Raw genomic sequence first — 6,000 nt, forward strand, 5'->3', positions numbered from 1 at the left:
GAGATTGATTTCAGTGATCCAAAGAACCTTGAGACACAATGCCATCCATGAGTTTCATTTAAAAACAACATATTTAATCTTTATGACACTTAAATAATATTTACATAATCATTTGGAATGCAGTGTATTTTGGCTTCTCTTCATTGGCTCCCTGTTAAATCCACAATTTCAAATCCTGCTCCTCACATCCAAGGTCTTGAATAATCAGGCCCCATCTCATCTTAATGACCTTATCGTACCATATCACCCCATTAGAGCACTTCACTCTCAGACTGCAGGCTTACTTGTTGTTTCTAGAGTATTTAAAGGTAGAATGGGAGGGAGAGCCTTCAGTTTTCAGGCCCCTCTTCCTTGGAACTTCCTGCTTCCCGTTTGTATTCGGGATCTCTACTTTTATGATTAGGCTTAAAACATTCCTTTTTGCTCAAGCATATAGTTAGCGCTGGACCAGGTGACCCTGAATCCTCCCTTAGTTATACTGCAATGGACGTAGGCTGCCGGGGGATTCCCATAATGCATTGAGTTATCTACTGTACAATATAAAGCAATATAAAGCGCCTTGAGGTCGACTGTTGTTGTGATTTGGGGCTATATAAATAAAATTGAATTGAATTGAATTGAATTGAATTGAATTGAATGTCTTCTTGCACAAGTATATTGAGCCAAACAAGTTCAGCATTTTCTTAGCTCGAATCTCCTGGTATCTGCTTTTATCCAGCTGGCAGTAAAAGTCAACAAAAGGGAACTGTTGGTGCTGACTGTGATACTTGATGTCAGATGGTCAGGAGCGTCATCAGGGTCCACGGACAAAGGAGATGAAAAAAGCATGATCTCCTTTTCAATAGCTGCAAAATCCCGAAAGCGCTGTTGAAACTCCTCAGCCAGAGAAGAGATGTCTGCTGCATACCTCCTCATTTACACACTGATAGCGGTCTGTCATTATTTCCTGCAGCGATGGGAAATGTGTAGTATTGGGCTGCGTTTGTGACAGGTGCCTTTGGAAAAGTAGCAGTTTGGTCCCCAAAGCTTTGATGTGTGAATATACAGTAGTTGGCTTACGACTGCATTTTGCCCCTGAAGGTGAAGGCTCGTGTTCAGCACGTTCAGATGTCATGTTATGTCTACTAAAAATCCTAAATCAGCCAGCCAAACATGATCAGATAGTTTTGGCATCGGTTGTCCCAAGAATTGTCCGATTTCCTCCTTAAGAGAGTAGAAGTGCTGCAATGCAGACCCCCAACTCTGCTATCTCACGTCATTGTGCACATGACGTGCTGTACACAACATCTCCATATTCAGCCTGGATGTTAAATAGAAACTGTTGAAACTGTCGGTGGCACAGGGCTTTGGAGCGGATATAATTAATAGCCACCAGTTTCATAACATGATCCTATTTCATATGTTTAGCACAGAGTCCTTGTTGGTGAATAATACAGTGAAGTTTTATAGCTTTGCCTCCTTCTTTGCTGACTTTGTTACAGACTAGGGTTGTTAATCCATTTCGCTCCCCAGCCATGGCAGGTGTGCCATCTGTAATAATACCAGTGACTTTATTTCACAATAGTTTCATGTCATCTACGGCAGAACAATCAGCAGCAAATAAATCTCTTCCTTTTGTTTAGTCCTTAAGGCTGTAGAGGTCAAGTAGCTCTTCACTTACATTCATTTCATTCCTCTCAAAAAATCAGTAACTGAGCAGTGGCAGATGCATCTGTACTTTCGTCGCAGGCTAACGAAAAAAAAAAAAACTCCACTCTTTTTGCTTCTAACTCTCTGTTAATATTAGATGAAACGTTTTCAGTTCTTCACACCACAGTGTTACGAGCCAGGCAAACATTGGCAAACTCTTGCTTCTTCTCAGGACAAAATTTCTCACCATTTTCATCACACAGTCTTTAATACATTCACCCTCAGAAAAAGGTTTGCAGTGCTTGGCAATCAGCATTGCCACCTCGTAGCTTGCCTTTGTGGCATTTTCATTTGACTCACAACCTCTTGTGAAAAAGCGCTGCTGTGCCGTTAAAACAGCTTCCAGTTGCTTCAATTTTTCATCCTTCCTAGTTAGCTTGTTGTAGTTAGCATGTTTTCTTTGGTTAATATTGAACTCTTTGAAAACAGCCACAGTCTCTTGGCAAATTAGGCAGACACAGCTGTTTCATATTTTAGTGAAAAAATACAACAATTTCCACTTGTCCTGGAGGTGGTGGCCCTCATTGTCAACTTTCCATTTTGTAGTTACACTTGCCATTTTAGAAATAGCCTGAAAAAGTGTCAAAGGTTACATGTCGATAGTGTAGCCATAACTCTACTGCCATCTTCTGGAGGAATATAAAATAGTTTTTTTGCATGGTCAGCAGTGCTGAAGGGGTGGCATATTATTGATTTTATGACAGAGGCAAATTTGAACCCGCAGGCTGGACTTTGGACATGCCTGTCCTCGAGTATTTAAAAGTACAATGGCAGGCAGAGCCTTCAGTTTTCAGGTGCCTCTTCTATGGAACCAGCTTCCAGTTTGGATTTTAGAGACGGACACTGTTTCTACTTTTAAGATTAGGCTTTCCTTTTTTCTAAAGCATAGTTAGGACTGGATCAGGTGACCCTGAATCCTCCCTTAGTTACATTGCAATAGGTCCAGGCTCCTGTGCGATTTCCATGATGCACTTTATTATTTGCACTTTAGTATTTCTGCTTCACTCACTATGTGTTTACACACCTCTGCATTTAATGTTAGTTATTATTAATCTCTGGCTCTCTTCCACATGTCCTGTCCATTTGTCCTGTCTTCCTCCACTCACCTCCAACTCTTTGCAGCATCCGCCAGAGTGGCCTGCTTATGCTGAAGGTTCCTGCAAGCACTTGTTTGGAAAGAACGTAAAATTGAAATTTAATCCCTAAAAATTATATTCTATTTAGTGAATTCACATGGTGTTTTCTGTCCTGCTCCAAAATTATTATTTTATCATGAAAATGCAATAATGTCTTCCATATGAAGTCCAAAAAATCAGTCCAAGTGCTGCCCCTGCACTTTTTACGTTTCAAAAATTGACCCTAAGAGTCTAAATGCTACTGGGTTTTTTTGCTTACGCAGTATACTTAGGATAGTAGAGATGGTGTATGTATTTAAGCATTATACCTGTCTATTTTGTATGTCAGTTGTAGAATTTATTAGTTGTCAAACTCAGTGGAAATCCATTCTTGAACTGCTAAAATATTTCACTTGAAAACATACTGTGGAGATTTTTTTTCTGTGTCATTAACAAACATTAACAACACTGTTTGAGATATTTGATTCTGGGCCAAAGCCCCCGTACACATGAAAGAATACTGACAAAAATACTGATAGGGAACAGTGTGATTGTAAAAATCCATTTGACAGGTGTTGCATTATCCAGCAGGGTGAGCTGCAGCACTAGAGATGAACTCAGCAGACGCAGAGCATCAACTTTCTGTTATTGTGATATTTATTTACTGGCAGGAACCTGAGTAAGAGAGAGAGTATTTTGTGCTTCATTGCATTCTTGGGGCTGTCTCTCATAATCTCTCACATATGTTGTTGACATGTTTTTACTTTCTTAAAAAGGCATAAAATTCAATTCTGAAAACTGTGCAACAAACCTGTGACAAAGTGTAAATTATCTTCATAGTTTTTTTTTTCATACATTCTGTAGAAAATAAAGCTAAAAGTTGTAGACTGAATGATGTTCAACATTAAACAGCTCAGATTAATAAACCTGTTGTGTAATGATTTATTTTGAAACAGCAAAATAGCATTGACAAGGACAAGGACCTTTACAGCATTTATGTTTTTGTTAGTGTTTTGTTCTGTGTTTGTACAAGATTAATAGCTGAAGCACCACACATTAATTGTGCAAGCAATACTATAAGAGAAGGTGTGTGTGTGTGTGTGTGTGTGTGTGTGTGTGTGTGTGTGTGTGTGTGTGTGTATTTCATTGTGGCTAAATGTAGTCAAAGTCAAAGTATTAAAAGGATGTTGTGTTTGTTTGTTTTACCATTTCTGTGGCAAAACATTGGTCACAAAGCTCTAAATCCATATAGGCCAGTTTATGGTGAATAGTATATTTATAGCACATCAGAAAACATAGAAGAGTTAAGACATTTGTGTTTCGAACAAATTGTAACTGTAATCTTGTAAACAACATTAGTTTATTAGGTTTAGTTTTGTATATGCATAAATTTTTGTTTCATGTCAGCAAACTCAAGGTGTTTATTTGAAAAGTTATTAACATGTTAATTTGAGAAATTCTGCACCATGCAAATTAAAAAAGTGAAAAAGTAGCTGTTTATTTTTTTTAATAGTTTTTGTCATATGTTCCGCAGATAATACAGAATAACTTCATTTTAAAAAGTCAGAGATTAAAATGTCCATCAATATTAATTGATTGCAAAGTGCATAGGGATTACTGTGTGGTATCACTGACTGTTGGTGTGCTTAGAATTTCAACAGACTGAAAATTTCAATCAGCAGTCAATCACAGTTGGGTGTGATGACATTTTCCCCTTTGTTGCCCTTCAAAACACACTTGTTCAAAATACGTAGGTGTGCTGGGCACTCCTCGTGCATTTTTCATCTTCAAAAGACCTGTACTGATAGAGGCTTCCTGTTTTATTATTAGTCTTTTACAGATGTTGTTGTGAAAAATAGTCTGAGAATGTGGCATCAATGACCTTACAACACTTATGTTTCTGTTGCCATAGAAAATAATAGTAATAAATAGTATTTGTTTGTTTCTCAAAATGTTGTTATGAATGTTTAGAATTTGTTTCTCAAATGATATTTTCAATAATTTTTCACTCATATTTTTAATATTTCACAAGAATTCTTTTTCATATGTCAAAACCTTTTCTTAAAAGTTTCTCCATTCCAGCAGTAGAGTGGATTTAGTTAAAGTGTACATGTAGCAATATTTTTAATTAACACATTTCTTTGTAGAAAATTTCATTATATGTCAGTTGTCCCTAAATAACATGCTAAAAGGTGAGCAATTGATCTGAGTGGATTAGAAATGGTGTGAAAACAATGTGGTAGATGCCATTCAACTTCATGATTGTTCACTGGTATGAAGCTGTTTCACAAGAAAGAACCGCACCTTGTTATAAACAATAATGAAAGTGACGCACACGTATCTGCTCGATTCTAAAAATAAATGCAAAAACAGCTTCTTACATGGCATACTAGATCTCAAACATCATTCATGAATCAATAGTACCTGTTAATAAAGGATGATTTGTTTTATCCAAGAAAAAGGCCTTTCTTTATGTTTATGTTCAAGTGTTTATGCTATTCAATCATTCCTGAACCTTATTGTTAGGTAGTTTATGCAAGCTTTGATTGGTGATACCATAATTTGTCCGTTCCTTGGCTAATTCAAACCCACATAATGAGGTTCAGTAACTCAGTCTGCAACAGTGGAACAGATGTTATGAAATACTGAAGCCACCAATCAAGAACTAAGTTATTTCCAGCAGGTCTGGCAAACTGACTCAGCTGCAATCCTTTCAGATCAACTGATCTCACTGTTGGCCAACATCAGTTCAAATGTTTTCGATCCCATTGCAACAGGTATATAAAATCAAGTACCTAGCCATCTAGTGTGCCTATAAAAAATATTTTTGAAAGAATACAATACAGTTTTATTTATATAGCACATGTATAATGGGTAATTCTAAAGAGCTCATTCAATTTGAGTATGATACAGTAATACGGTGCCACCTTTGCAACATGTCAGTTTGTCAAATTTCTTCCTTCCTAGATTTTGTTTGATTGTTTGAACTAGTTAGACCACCAGATATGATGATCAAGGTAGCAAGGCATTTGAAAAGAAAAGGAAGACATGATATTTGGTATTTATTTTAGTGTACAAAATACTGCAGATTTTCTTTCTTTGAATCTGGATAGCTGCCGGATATGCATGGTGTACATGGTGTATATTATGTATATTTGTGTATATTTATATCACGGCCCAGTACAAAACAACTGAC

This window comes from Oreochromis aureus, linkage group 3 (genome assembly GCF_013358895.1).
Source record: "Oreochromis aureus strain Israel breed Guangdong linkage group 3, ZZ_aureus, whole genome shotgun sequence".
NCBI lineage: Eukaryota > Metazoa > Chordata > Actinopteri > Cichliformes > Cichlidae > Oreochromis > Oreochromis aureus.